This window comes from Cucumis melo, chromosome 12, assembly GCF_025177605.1.
Source record: "Cucumis melo cultivar AY chromosome 12, USDA_Cmelo_AY_1.0, whole genome shotgun sequence".
Classification (NCBI taxonomy): Eukaryota; Viridiplantae; Streptophyta; class Magnoliopsida; order Cucurbitales; family Cucurbitaceae; genus Cucumis; species Cucumis melo.
This window is the reverse complement of record NC_066868.1, coordinates 11,331,237-11,346,933: the sequence shown is the minus strand read 5'-3', so window position 1 is coordinate 11,346,933 and position 15,697 is coordinate 11,331,237. Positions and strand designations below refer to the sequence as shown.

At 39.9% G+C, this 15,697-nt stretch overlaps 1 pseudogene; it reads left to right on the top strand.

Moving 5' to 3' along the window:
* The first annotated feature begins 1,312 nt into the window (after positions 1-1,312).
* Positions 1,313-15,697, top strand: part of LOC127144148 (uncharacterized) — a 37,788-nt pseudogene continuing 23,403 nt past the window's right edge.

Below are 15,697 nucleotides of genomic sequence, written 5' to 3'. Positions count from 1 at the left end.
TTTTGATATTCCTTTATGAAGAAGGTAGAGTATCTATTTAGAATTTGTTTTAATAATTGCATTTGTTTGCATGCAAGTTCTTATTCCTTTGTATTTTGATTGTTGGATTTTAATGTTATAGATTTGGTTATTATAGATTTGGTTATGGCCTATAGTAACTTGTATTTTTTTTGTTAGTAGGAGTTGCTAAAATCTTGTATTTCTTGTATTCTTTCATATCATGAATTTCTTGTATTCTTTCATATATTATAATTCAAATTGATAATCATTACTCAATAAATTCTCTTAGGACTTACACTTATGGATAGATCATGGATGTACAAGAGTAGGTTATCCAAAGATTAGGAATTGGGTGTAGAAAACTTCATAAGTTTTGGATTTTCTAATAAAAAAGATGCCTCTATTCGTTGTCCTTGTTTGAAATGTGGGAATTGTTAAAAGCAAAGTCGTACTACTATTAGAGATCGCTTATATGTCAATGGAATAAATGAAAGTTATAAAATTTGGTTTTGGCATGGCTAACAACTACCTGAGTCACCCTTATACGAGGAATCTTCTAAGTTTGACACTCATATGTATGAAGAGAATGATGTTGGAAGTATAAATGAAATGATTGAAGTTGCTCATGAGGAGTATTCAAAAAAACCAAATGAATTTGAGAAATTGCTTAATGATGCCGAAAAACCACTATATGAAGGATGCAAAAAATTTACCAAGTTGTCCACATTAGTGAAGTTGTATAATTTAAAAGTTAGGTATGGATGGAGTGATATTAGCTTTTCGGAATTACTGAAAACTTTAAAGGAAATTTTGCCTACTTCCAATGAGATCCCAACATCCATGTATGAAGCGAAGAAAACTTTAGGTGCATTAGAAATGAGTTATGGAAAGATTCATGTATGCCCTAATTATTGTTGTTTGTATAGAAAAGAACACGCTAATGCAACTGAATGTCCTAAATGTGGTGAATCAAGGTGGAAGTATGCTAATAATGAAAACAGATGGAAAAACAGATTCCTGGAAAAGTTGTATGGTATTTTCCAGCGATTCCACTTTTCAAAAGATTGTTTCGAAGTACTGACAATGCTAAAAATTTGATTTGGCATTCTAATGAACGAGTAATTGATGGAAAATTACGACATCCTGCAGACTCTCTAGCTTGGAAATTAATAGATTTGAAGTGGCCAGACTTTGGTTTTGAACCTAGGAATATTTGTTTAGCATTGTCAACGGATGGAATCAACCCACACGGTGAAATGAGTTCTAAATATAGTTGTTGGCCTGTAGTGATAGTTATTTATAATTTTCCACCATGGTTGTGTATGAAAAGAAAGTTCATGATGTTATCAATGTTGATATCGGGTCCAAGGTAACCAGGGGATGACATTGGTACGTACTTAGCACCACTCATCGAGGATTTAAAACTCTTATGGGAAAGTGGTGTTGAATGTTATGATGCTAATCAAGAAGAAATATTCAATTTAAGGGTTGTTTTGTTATGGACAATAAATGATTTTCCTGCATATGGAAATCTTAGTGGATTTAGTGTGAAAGGGTATAAGGCATGCCCAATTTGTGGAGATAATACACCCGCTATATGACCAAAATATGGGAAGAAAATGGCATACCTTAGACATCGAAGATTTCTAGCATGAAACCATCCATACCGGCGTAAAAAAAAGTCATTTAATGGTGAAAAGGAGCTTAAAACAATTTCAGAACCTTTGTCTGGAGAGGCTATATGTTCAAGAATAAAAGACCTTGAATTTCCAAAAGGAAAGAAGAAGACAAAAAAACAACCTATAAAAGGAAGTGCAAGAAGTTGTTGGAACAGAGTGTCTTCGTTTTTTGAGCTACCATATTGGAAAGATCTTCATGTTAGACATTGTCTAGATGTGATGCACATTGAAAAAAATATATTTATGATTATATTGGGTACGCTTCTTGATATTCCTGGAAAAAGTAAGGACGACTTGAATGGTAGACGTGATTTAGACCATTTGAAAATTCGATCAGAGCTTGCACCTATAAACGGTGAAAAAAAATTATTCATTCCTCCTGCTTGTTATACTTTTACAAAGGAAGAAAAACGTTGTGTTCTGAAGACATTGTCAGAAGTAAAGGTACCAGAAGGTTATTCTTTCAATATTAAAAACCTTATGTCGATGAATGATTTAAAACTTAATGGTTTAAAATCTCATGACTGTCACGTGCTCTTACAACAATTATTTCCTATTGCAATAAGATCTATGCTCCCAAAACATGTTTGGTATGCCATCATTCGGTTGTGTATATTTTTCAATCTGATATGTAATAAAGTCGTCGATGTGCAACAATTGGAAAAGTTGGAAGAAGATATTGTGGTGACTATGTGTTTGCTAGAGAAATACTTTCCTCCTTCATTTTTCACCATTATGATGCATCTCACTGTACACATTGTTAGAGAAGTCAAACTTTGTGGGCCTGTATATCTTAGATGGATGTATCCCTTCAAAAGATACATGAAAGTTCTAAAAAACTATGTGAGAAATAGACTTCGTCCAGAGGGTTGTATTGCGAAAGTTATATAGTAGAAGAAGCTATTGAGTTTTGTTCAGACTTCTTATCTGGGGTTAATCCTATTGGGCTAGGCATTGATAGATTATATGCATCTTTAGACAATTCAAGCTTTGGTTGACCATTATCAGCAGGAGTTTCCTTCAAACCTGAACAAGATCTTCTATACCAAGCTCATCGGTATGTTTTGGCTAATACAATTGATGTGCAATCATATATAGAGTAAGTTAAAGTTTCAATTACCTTGTCTTTAGTTTTTTATTTAATTAATGACATAAACTTAACTATATATTACAATGTTTCAATGCTCAACTAAACACGTGGAGGTACCACAATTGAAATACCCAAATAAGGTTCATCAAAAATGGATTCAAGAAGAACACAATCGAACTTTTATATCTTGGTTCAGAGAAGAGGTAAAATTTTAAACTTACTTACTGATATTTTTTTGTGATGGATTTTGTAATTACGTTAAGATACTTGTCTTGGTAGGTTTCATCTGAGATTGGGATGGGAAATGTTGAAATTTCAGATAACTTAAGATGGATTGCTCATGGCCCTCATCCATTTGTCATTAAGTATAATAGTTATGCCATTAATGGATGTCGCTATCACACGGAGTCTTATGGTAAGAATCGAAGTGTTCAAAATAGTGGAGTTAGTTTAGTGGCCAAAACAATGCAAGTGTCTAGTTCGAATGATAAAAATTCCATCATTGGAGATATGTCCTTTTATTGAGTGATTCAAGACATATGGGAACTTAATTACAATATGTTCAATGTTGCAGTGTTTAGATGCGATTGGGTTGAGAACAATGATGGTATGAAGATTGATGACCTTGGTTTTTTCTTAGTTGATTTAAAAAGAATAGGTCATAAGTCTGATTCATTTATAATGGCAACCCAAGCAAGACAAGTTTTTTACGTTGAAGATCCAGGTGATGCTAGATGATCAATTGTGCTTACTCCACCACAGAGAGATTGTGAAGATCAATCAAATGACGATGAACTTGGAGATATCATGTTACATTTTCAAGGAGTACCTAGTGATATGCCACATATCGATGGAGGTAACGATTTGGATGAGAATATGTCAACATATGTACGATCAGACTGTGAAGGCACATGGATTCCTAAATAACACATTGTGGGTGGGTTTGTACTTATTATGTACGTATATGCTATGTTTGGTTTGTATATGCCTAGTATGCCTAATATAATCTTCATCTTTCTTTGACAGGATATTCTCTTTACACATTGAGCCAACGATAGTAAGAGACGATCAAGATAAGGAGGTCGGTGGAGGTAAGATTGATGGATTAGTTATTGGAGTGGTTGATGGATATGTAGAAAAACCTAAACAACAAAGAAAGTGGGGACCAACGATTATGTTTGATGTGACACATGTTTGAATCGAAGGTGAGAGAAAATTGGTTGAATACAACGAAGATGGCGTACCCATAGGAGAAAATAGGGCGAAGCTTAACTCCTTTATCAGGTTGTGTGTACACTACCACATCTCCATTATCTATGCAACATGGATAGATGTGCCTGCAGAATTGAAGGAAAAGATATATACCATAGTTGAGGTAAATTTAATTATAGTTTTTGTACAAGTTTATTTAAATTGGCAATATGACACTAACTGGCTTTTAATCTCATGCTGCATTTATAATCGACAGTAGATCTAAGAAGAGCATTCTTAAGACTGCGGGAACAACATTCTGTCAATTTAAGCATTGGTTGACGAAGAAGTATATCTTTCCTTTCAAGAATGAACCTGAACTCTTGAAACGACCACCATACATGTATTCTTATATTGACCAAAAATAGTGGAAAGAATTTGTTAGATTTAGACTATGTCCACATTTTGAGGTATCATTGATTTATATTTTTTGTATTAAATATTTGTTAAGAAACTTTATAAAACTCCAAAACAATGTTATATTGTGTAGGACAAAAGAAAACTTCAACAAGAGAGACGAAAGAAGAATAAGTATAACCATAGACTTTCAAGAAAAGGTTATGCTAATCTTCGAGAGGAATTGGTAAGAAATAGTTTATGTTTGCATTAGTCGTAAAAGCTTCTTAATCAATGTAATGAATGTATATGTTGAAATGTAGAAAAATATACCTTCAAAAGAAAGTGAGCTTGACCGAGCTAGCATGTGGAAGAAGGCTCGTGTAGATAAGAAGGGACAATACGACAATGAAGATGTCCAAGAAGTTGTGAATCGTATAGTAAGACACATTACAATTTTACATTCTTTAAAGTTTTAAAGTTTTATGAAATTAAATTATATTTTTGTGCATTTTTAGGATGAGATCTCCAAAACTTGTGCTGATAAAGAGCCGTTTTCGAATGATGTTTTGACACAAGCTTTGGGTACACGAGAGAGTAGTGGACGTGTATGTGGAGTTGGCGGGTTTGTCACCCCAACTACTTATTTTCACACAGCAAAACGCTCAAAGAAATGGTATGAAGAAATTGAGAAGCTTAGTGAAGAGAATGAAAAGCTTAGTTTGAGAGTTCAAGAATTAGAGAATATTCACATATCAACAAAATTTACATCGACGTCTACACATGGATCTTGCTCCAGACCAAGATTGGAATACGATATTCAATGTAAAAAAAATCTGGAAAAGGAGGTAGTTAAAGAGGAGGTGAATGTACATGTGATTATTTTGAATGATCTACAAGAGGATGCTATAAAGGTAATTAGTTATGTTTTGGCACAACTTGATGCATGAGTTTCTATAAGTCTTATTAAGTTTATTAATGTTGGATTTATGTCTTTCTTAGGTTCGTAATGAAAAAGAATTTGTATGTGAGTCCAATATCAAGATGCCACTACCATCGAAGACAATACTCAGATTTGCTGAAAAGGTAATGGACAAAGATTCAGGGATTCGTTACCAACTACCATTCTCGTTGTTTGGTATTGGTAGGAAGACGTGTGTTCTTCGAGAAGATATTATTGATTTTTGTAACATGCGAGAAGTGAAGACTTTGACATTGGTTGCATATATGGCATAAGTACTCATTCATCCACTTCAATCTTTTTATATAAATACTTGTTTATTGATTTCTTTATCTTTCTTAGGTATTTGCATTCACAAGATGAACTTTCAAATTACATCTTCGTTGATCCATCCCTTATATCTATTGGACACAACACCCAAGAAGTTAGAGCTCGCAATCTTTGCAGTAGATTAAATGGCTTCAAAACCAAACCAACTCGTTCTGGCTCCATTCAATCCAGGGTAAGTAATTACTATACTAATTAATGAATTATATGAAGACAATCTTGTGGTGGTGGCAGTGGGGGGGGGGGATATGAAATTAAGTTATACGAAAACAATCTACTTTATTCTTTCTATATAGTGGTCATTGGGCACTTCTAGCTATTAACGCATACGATGAGACAATCTATTATCTTGACTCACTTCGAACAACATTAAGAGTAGATATTAGATATGTCACTGACACGTAAGTAAGCTTTCTTCATATATGATGTTTTCCATCTTAAAGTTTACTTCATTATAACGTCTAGTTGTTTCTTGGTATTAGGGCTATTACTATCTTCCGATCTCATAAGAATATTCAAACAAGCCGTAAACAACCAATATGGAAAACAGTGAAGGTAAGTGTACACATATTTCTTGGCAATATGCATTATATTGGGTAGTATGTGAATATTTCTTGACAATATGCACTATATTGGATACTATGTAATTGTTTCTTGGCAATATGAATACTATGTGGTTGTTTCTTGGCAATATACATTATATTGGGTAGTATGTGATTGTTTCTTGACAATATGCACTATTTTGGATACTATGTAATTGTTTCTTGGCAATATGAATACTATGTGGTTGTTTCTTGGCAATATGCATTATATTGGGTAGTATGTGATTGTTTCTTGACAACATGCACTATTTTGGATACTATGTAATTGTTTCTTGGCAATATGAATACCATGTGGTTGTTTCTTGGCAATATGCACTATATTGGGTACTATGTGTGGTTTCTTGGCAATATGCATTATATTGGGTACTATATGTATTTACAATGTCCTTTGCAAGTTGGAGTAGTTGAATTTGGATACTATGTGATCAGATACATGAGAGATATAATAATGACCAATGGGAGCATAGTAGTCACAGATTTGGTAAGTTGTGTTTAAATGATTGTTTGAATTATTTTATATATTAAATTCAAGTAATCAAAGTATTAACTTCAATATTTTGGGTTTTATATCAGATTGATACTAGGACCTCATACAGTCAACTCGAGTTGGACGAAGTACGAATGGAGCTTGCTGATTTTTTGGGTGACCACATGTGAAATGGTCCTAACTAAGTTCTTTTTGGGTTAGATAGACAAATTTTGTTGATACTGGATATAAGTGAACTAGTTTTATTGTTATTTTGTTGATACTGAATATAGGTGAACTAGTTTTGTTGATATTTTGTTAATAATGGGATATAGGTGAACTAGTTTTGTTGATATTTTGTTGATAGTGGGATATAGGTGAACTATTTTTGATATGGTAACGACACCTTTAGGCTACATATATATTTTGTTTATATATCGACACATTGATGGAAAGTTTAGCCTATTGTTAGAAGTTTGGGCTACACACATATATATATATGTCGCAATTAACTATGTAATCACCAACTTATATATGTGGTTTATTGATATATATATATGCAATTTCTTTGATGAAAGGTTTGAGTTGATTTCAAATTTTCAATTGATGTGTATTTTAATATTGTCGGACTTCAAAATAGGTGAATGATGAAATATATGGATATTTCAAAATATATAATTTTTTATTTGAACAAACCTTATATACTTGATACCTATAAACTGTCAAGTATAATTTCACTTGACGTGTAAAACATGTAAAAAATAAAACCCTATTATTCTTGAGACAGGATTATTTGACACATAAACATTGTCAAGTATAATTCTATAACTGACGTATTTTAAATGTCAAGTATAATTATACTTGACACTTCGAAACTGTAAAAAATAAACCCCTTATTCTTGACACTGGATTAGTTGATGCATAAAAGCTGTCCAGTAAACCTTCCTTATTCTTGACACTGGATAGTTGACACATTGAAAAGCGTCAAGTAAACCAATACTTGATAGTTCAAAAGCATCAACTAACCACAGTTTGTAGTAGTGATTTCTTTGCTTTGCTTTATATTGGTCATAAGTCTTTCAATCTTCGGGACTCGTACTGCGACGACTTGAACGCATACTCCTGGAATGCTCCCTGACAAATAAGGTATAGATCGGGAAGAGAGCTCGTTGGAGGGAGAACTAAGGTGCGACCCAAAAGCTCTAGAAGATAGCCAATGCTTCCAACGAGTGGCGAACGCTCGCCCGATGTCAGAAACAACTAGAAATGCACTTACAGAAAAGGAAATGGGATGAGCTCGAGGACTTCTTGTGTTCGTCTCAAGAAAACGCAAGCGAGAATGCCTGGACTTAGTTTTCTCGTCCTAGGGTCAAAAGTAGTCCCCCGACGGTTTCTTCCCTTTGCTCCGTATTGGTCATAAGTCTTTCAATCTTCGAAGCTCGTACTCTGAGGACTTCAACCCATACTTCTAGCATGCTCCCTTGCACGTTTTCCCAAGGTATAGGTCAGGAAGTGAGCTTGCAGGAGGGAGAACTAAAGTGCGACCTAAAACGATCCAAAAAGTATCCAATGCTTCGAACGAGTTATGAACGCTCGTCAGGAGTCAGAAATCATTGAAAATGCACTCTCAACAAAGAAAAGGGGCTAAGCTCGAGGACTTTCGGTGTTCGTCCCAAGAAAATGCGAGCAAGAATGCCCCGGACTTAGTTTTCTCGTCTTGGATTAAAAGCATTCCCCCGACGGTTTCTTCCCTTTGCTTCGTATTGGTCATAAGTCTTTCGATCTTCGGGGCTCGTACTCTAAGGACTTCAACCCACACTCCTAGCATGCTCCCAGACATGTTTTCCCAAGGTATAGGTTGGGAAGCGAGCTCGTTCGAGGAGAACTAAGGTGCAACCCAAAACGGTCCAAATGATTGCCAATGCTTTCAACGAGTGGCGAATGCTCGTCTGGGTGTGAAACCACTGGAAATGCACTTGCAGCGAAGGAAACAGGCTGAGCTCAAGGACTTTCGGTGATCGTCCTAAGAAAACGCGAGCGGGAATGGCCCGAACTCAGTTGCGTCATCCTGGGGTAAAAAGCGGTCCCTAACGGTTTCTTCCCTTTGATTCGTATTGGTCATAATTCTTTCGATCTTTAGGGCTCGTACTCCGAGGACTTCAACCCACACTCCTGGAATTCTCCCTCACACGTTTTTCCATGGTATAGGTTGGGAAGCGAGCTCGTTGGAGGGAGAAATAAGGTGCGACCCAAAACGGTCCAAAAGGTGGTCAATGCTTTTTACGAGTGGAGAACGCTCGTACGGTGTCAAAAACTACTGGAAAAGTGCTTGCAGCGAAGGAAACAGGTTGAGCTCGAAGACTTCTAGTGTTCGTCTCAAGAAAACACGAGCGATAATGGCCTGGACTCAGTTTTCTCGTCCTATGGAAAAGGAGGTCCCTCGATGTTTCTTCCCTTTGCTTCGTATTTGTCATAAGCCTTTCGATCTTCGGGGCTTCTACTCTGAGGACTTCAACCCACACTTCTAGCATGCTCCCTGACACGTTTTCACAAGGATCAGGTTATGAAGCGAGCTCGTTGGAGTGAGAACTAAGGTGCGACCCAAAACGGTTCAAAAGATGGCCAATGCTTCCAACGAGTTGTGAACGCTCGTCCGCTGTCAGAAACAACTGGAAATGCACTTGCAGCGAAGGAAATGGGCTGATCTCGAGGACTTCTGGTGTTCGTTCAAAGAAAACACGAGTGCGAATGGCACGGACTCAGTTGCCTCGTCCTAGGGTAAAAAGCGGTTCCCCAACGGATTCTTCCCTTTGCTTCATATTGGTCATCAATCTTTCGATCTTCAGGGTTCATACTCCGAGGACTTCAGCCCACACTCCTGGCACGCTTCCTGACACGTTTTCCCAAAGTATAGGTCAAGAAGCAAGCTCATTGGACGGAGAACTAAGGTGCGACCCAAAACAGTCCAAACAATGGCCAATGCTTCCAACGAGTGGTGAACGCTCATCCGGTGTAAGAAACCACAGAAAATGCGAAGGAAATAGGCAGAGCTCGAGCACCTCCGGTGTTCGTTTCAAGAAAACGCGAGCAGGAATGGCACAGACTCAGTTTCCTCGTCCTGGGGTAAAAAGTTATCCCCCGATGGTTTCTTCCATTTGCTTTGTATTGTTCATAAATCTTTCGATCTTTGGGGCTCGTACTTGGAGGACTTCAACCCACAGTCCTAGAATTCTCGCTGGCATCTTTTACCATGGTATAGGTAGGGAAGCGAGCTTGTTGGAGGGAGAACTAAGGTGCAACCCAAAACTGTCCAAAAGATGGTCAATGCTTCCAACGAGTGGAGAACGCTCGTTCGATGTCAGAAACTTCTGGAAATGTGCTTGCAGTGAAGGAAACGGGCTGAGCTCGTGGGCTTCCGTTGTTTATCCCAAGAAAACGCGAGCGAGAATGGCTCAGACTCAGTTTTCTCGTCCTAGGGAAAAAAGAGATCCCTCGACGTTTCTTCCCTTTGCTTCTGGTAATAAGTCTTTCGATCTTTGGGACTCCTACTCCGAGGACTTCAACCTACACTTCTGGCATGCTCCCTGATATGTTTTCTCAAGGTATAGGTAGGGAAGTGAGCTCGTTGAAGGAAGAACTAAGGTGCGACCAAAAATAGTCCAAAAGATGGCCAATGCTTCCAACGAGTGGCGAAGACTCGTCCGATGTCATAAACCACAGGAAATGCGAAGGAAACAGGCAGAGCTTGAGGACCTACGGTGTTCGTTTCAAGAAAACGCGAGCGAGAATGGCCGAGACTCAGTTTTCTCGTCTTGGAGTAAAAAGCCGTCCCCCGACAGTTTTTTCCCTTTGCTTCGTATTGGTCATAAGTCTTTCGATCTTCTCTGAGGAGATCAACCCACACTCCTGGAATGCTCCCTGACATCTTTTCCCATGGTATAGGGAGGGAAGCGAGCTTGTTGGAGGGAGAATGAAGGTGCGACCCAAAACTGTCCAAAAGATGGCCAATGCTTCCAACGAGTGGAGAACGCTCATCCGATGTCATAAACTTCTAGAAATGTTCTTGGAGTGAAGGAAACGGGCTGAGATCGTGGATTTACGTTGTTTGTCCCAAGAAAATGCGAGCGAGAATGGCCCGGACTTAGTTTTCTCGTCCTCGGGAGAAAAGAGGTCCCTCGACGTTTCTTCCCTTTATTTCGTATTGGTCATAAGTCTTTCGATCTTCGAGACTCCTACTCCGAGGGCTTCAACCCACACTTTTGGCATGCTCCCTGATACGTTTTCCCAAGGTATAGGTAGGGAAGCGAGCTCGTTGGAGGGAGAACTAAGGTGCGACTCAAAACGGTCGAAACGATGGCCAATGCTTCAAACGAGTGGTGAACGCTCGTCCGGTGTCAGAAACAACTGGAAATGCACTTGCAGCGAAGGAAACTCACTGAGCTTGAGGACATTCGGTGTTCGCTCCAAAGAAAACGCGAGTGGGAATGGCTCGGACTCAGTTTCCTCGTCCTGGGGTAAAAAGTGGTCCTCCGACGGATTCTTCCATTTGCTTCGTATTGGTCATCAGTCTTTTGATCTTCGGGGCTCGTACTCCGAGGACTTCAACCCAAACTCCTGGCATGCTCCCGAACACGTTTTCTCAAGGTATAGGTCGGGAATCGAGCTCGTTAGAGGGAGAACTAAGGTGCGACACAAAATAGTCCAAAAGATGGCCAATGCTTCCAACGAGTGGGAAACACTTGGCTTGTGTCAGAAACCACTAAAAATGTGCTTACAGTGAAGAAGACGGGCTGAGATCGAGGACTTCCGGTGTCCATCCCATGAAAGCACGAGGTAGAATGCCCCGGACTCCATTTTCTCATCCTGGGAAAAAAACGGTCCCCCGACGGTTTCTTCCCTTTACACCGTATTGGTCATAAGTCTTTCAATCTTTAGATATCGTACTCCAAGCACTTCAACCCACACTTCTGGAATACTCTATGACACGTTTTCCCAAGGTATAGGTCGGGAAGCAAGCTCGTTGGAGGGAGAACTAAGGTGCGACAAAAAACGGTCCAAAAGATGCCCAACCTTCCAACGAGTGGCGAACGCTCGTTTGGTGTCAGAAACCACAATGAATGCACTTTCAACGAAGGCAATAGGCTGAGCTTGAGGACTTCCAGTGTTCAACCCAAGAAAATGCGACCGAGAATGGCTCGGACTCAATTTCCTCGTCCTGGGGTAAAAAGCGGTCCCCCGACGGTTTATTCCCTTTGCTTCATATTGGTCATACTCTTTCGATCTTCTAGGCTCCTACTCTGAGGACTTCAACCCACGCTCCTGGAATGCTCCCTGACACGTTTTCCCATGGTATAGTTTAGGAAGCAAGCTCTTTGGAGGGAGAACTAAGGTGTGAACAAAAATGGTCCAAAAGGTGGCCAATGCTTCCAATGAGTGGCGAACGCTCGTTGGTGTCAGACACCACTGGAAATGTACTTGTAGCGAAGGAAATGGGCTAAACTTTAGGAATTCCGGTGTTCTTCCTAAGAAAACGCGAGCGAGAGTGCCCCAAACTCAGTTTTCTCGTCCTAGAGTAAAAGGCGTTCCCCCGACGGTTTCTTCCCTTTGCTTCGTATCGGTCATAAGTCTTTCGATCTTCGGGGCTCGTACTCCGAGGACTTCAACCCACACTCTTGAAATGCTCCCTGATACGTTTTCCCATGGTATAGGTTAGGAAGCGAGCTCGTTCGAGGGAGAATTAAGGTGCGACCCAAAACGGTCCAAAAGATGGCCAATGCTTCCAACGACTGACGAATGCTCGTCCGATGTGCTTGCAGTGAAGGAAATGGGCTGAGCTCGAAGACTTGTGTTCGTCCCAAGAAAACGCGAGCGAGAATGGCCCGAACTCAGTTTTCTCGTCTTGGGGAAAAAATAGGTCCCCCGACGTTTCTTCCCTTTGCTTCGTATTGGTCATAAGTCTTTCGATCTTCAGAGCTCCTACTTGGAGGACTTCAACCCACACTTCTGGCATGTTTCCTGACACGTTTTCCCAAGGTATAGGTCGAGAAGCGAGTTCGTTGGATGGAGAACTAATGTGCAACCCAAAACGGTACAAAAAATGGCCAACACTTCCAACGAGTGGTGAACGCTCGTCTGGTGTCAGAAACCAGTGGAAATGCACTTGTAGCAAAGGAAACGGGCTAAACTCGAGGACTTCTGGTGTTCTTCCCAAGAAAACGTGAGCGAGAATGCCCCAGACTCAGTTTTCTCTTCCTAGGGTAAAAAGCAGTCGCCCGACGGTTTCTTCCCTTTGCTTCGTATTGGTCATAAGTCTTTTAATCTTCGGGGCTCGTACTCCGAGGACTTTAACCCACACTCTTGGGATGCTTCTTGACACGTTTTCCCATGGTATAGGTGAGGAAGCGAGCTCGTTCGAGGGAGAATTAAAGTGCGACCCAAAACGGTCCAAAAGATGGCCAATGCTTCCAACGAGTGGCGAACGCTTGTCTGGTGTCAAAAACCACTGGACATGTGCTTGTAGCGAAGGAGATGGGCTGAGCTCGAGGATTTCTAGTGTTCGTCCCAATAAAACGCGAGCAAGAATGCCCCGGACTCAGTTTTCTCGTTCTGGGGTAAAAAGTGATCCTCCGACGATTTCTTCCATTTGCTTCGTATTGGTCATAAGTCTTTCGTGTTGGGTTTTATGTCCTAAAACTCGTAGATAGTAAATATAATCAATTGACTGTCATTAATAAAGTGTTTTATTATTATAATTTCAATAAGTTCTATTGATTACATTATTAGTTTTGTCTTAATAACCTAAATCCAATAAACTAACATCCTAAGTTGTTTGATGAGTCTTGAACAGTATGTAAAGACATACGGGGATCAATGTTCAAGATCAGCTTAAAGGGTCTATAGTATAGGGTTAAGATTGGGTACCTTATCCTGTTAACACTATGGATACGGCTCACTTTGTATTTGATACAAACACATTGATCCAATGTGTTAATGTATGCGACATGCGAGTGAGGGTATCCTATGCAATGAGTTTGCATAAGAATGGACCACGGAATAGTAATCACTAGATGTAACTACGTTAACTAGTTGGATTTCTATTTCATTAGGATGACCTAGGTGACTTAGTCTTAATCCTGAGTGTATTATGAACTCCTATTTGCGAAGGATTGTCCTTTGATTTGTACGGGTGAGAGTGGCTAAATTGTCGACTCAATATGCTTATCATTTTTGGGACAAGACCGAGTGGGAGCAGAGAACATAATCACACAAGATGAAATTCACTTCTTTCGTAGAGAAAAATTCCCTTATTCCAATTTTGGTTCCCACAAACCATATCAATCAGAGAATAGGAAGGTTTCCAAGTGGTGGTACCCAAATTGGTGATTGGTAGATTCAGAGTCGTCAACGAGCCTACGTTTTCTTCTCTGTATTTTTCTTCGAAGCATGTTTAAATATCAAAATTGTTTCTATAATTTCTGCCAATGTATTGGTAATTTTAAGGTTCCAATTAAAATTGAGTTTCTTTAATTCTTCCACTGTAAAAGGTTTTCATCCCTTCATTTTGATCTTTGGGGCTTGTACTCCGAGCACTTCAACCATACTCCTAGAATGCTCTCATAAACATTTTCCTAAGGTATAGCTCAGGAAGCGAGCTCGTTGGAGGGAGAACTAAGGTGCGACCCAAAACGGTCCAAAAGATGGCCAATGCTTCCAACGAGTGGCGAACGCTCGTCCAATGTCAGAAACCACTAGAAATGAAATTGGAGTGAAGGAAACGGGTTGAGCTCGAGGACTTCCGATGTTCGTCCCAAGAAAACACAAGCAGGAATGGCCCAGACTAAGTTTTCTCGTCCTAGTGTAAAAAGCAATCCTCCGACGGTTTCTTCCCTTTGCTTCGTAATGGTCATAAGTCTTTAAACCTTTCGGGCTCGTACTCCGAATACTTCAACCCACACTCCTGGAATGCTCTCTAACACATTTTCCCATGGTATAGTTCGAGAAGGAATCTTGTTGGAGGAAGAACTAAGGTGCGACCAAAAACGGTCCAAAATATGTCCAATGCTTCCAACGAGTGGGGAATGCTCGTCTGGTGTCAGAAACCACTGGAAATGTGCTTGCAGTGAAGGTCCGTTCGATGTCAGAAACTACTGCATTGCAGCGAAGGAAATGGGTTGAGCTCGAGGACTGTCGGTGTTTATCCTAAGAAAACGAGAGCGAGAATGGCCCGGACTCAATTTTCTCGTCCTGTGGTAAAAAGCGGTCCCCAGACGGTGTCTTTCCTTTGCTTCGTGTTGGTCATAAGTCTTTCGATCTTTAGGGCTCGTACATTGAGGAGTTCAACCAACACTCTTAGCATGCTCCCTGACACATTTTTCCAACGTATAGGTCAAGAAGCGAACTCGTTGGAGAGAGAACTAAGGTGTGACCCAAAACCGTCCAAAAGATGGCCAATGCTTCCAACGAGTGGCGAACGCTCGTCCGGTGTTATAAACAACTGGAAATTTACTTGAAGCGAAGGAAACAGGCTGAGCTCGAGGACTTCCGTTAATCGTCTCAAGAAAACACAAGCGAGACTACGCGGGACTCAGTTTTTTCGTCCTGGGGTAAAAAGAGGTCCCCCAACGATTTATTCCCTTTGCTTCGTATTGGCCATAAGTCTTTCGATCTTTGGGGCTCGTACTCCAAGGACTTCAACCCACACTTCGAACATGCTCTCTGACACCTTTTTCCAAGGTATAGGTCGGAAAGCGAGCTCGTTGGAGGAAGAACTAAGTTACGACCCAAAACGGTCGAAAAGATGGCCAATGCTTCCAACGAGTGGCGAACGGTCGTTCAATGTCATAAACCACAGAAAATTCTCTTACAGCGAAGATGCTCATTCAATGCTTCCGATGTTCGTCCTAAGAAAACACAAGCGAGAATGCCCCAGACTCAGTTTTCTCGTCTTGGGGTAAAAAGCGATCCCCCGACGGTTTCTTCCCTTTG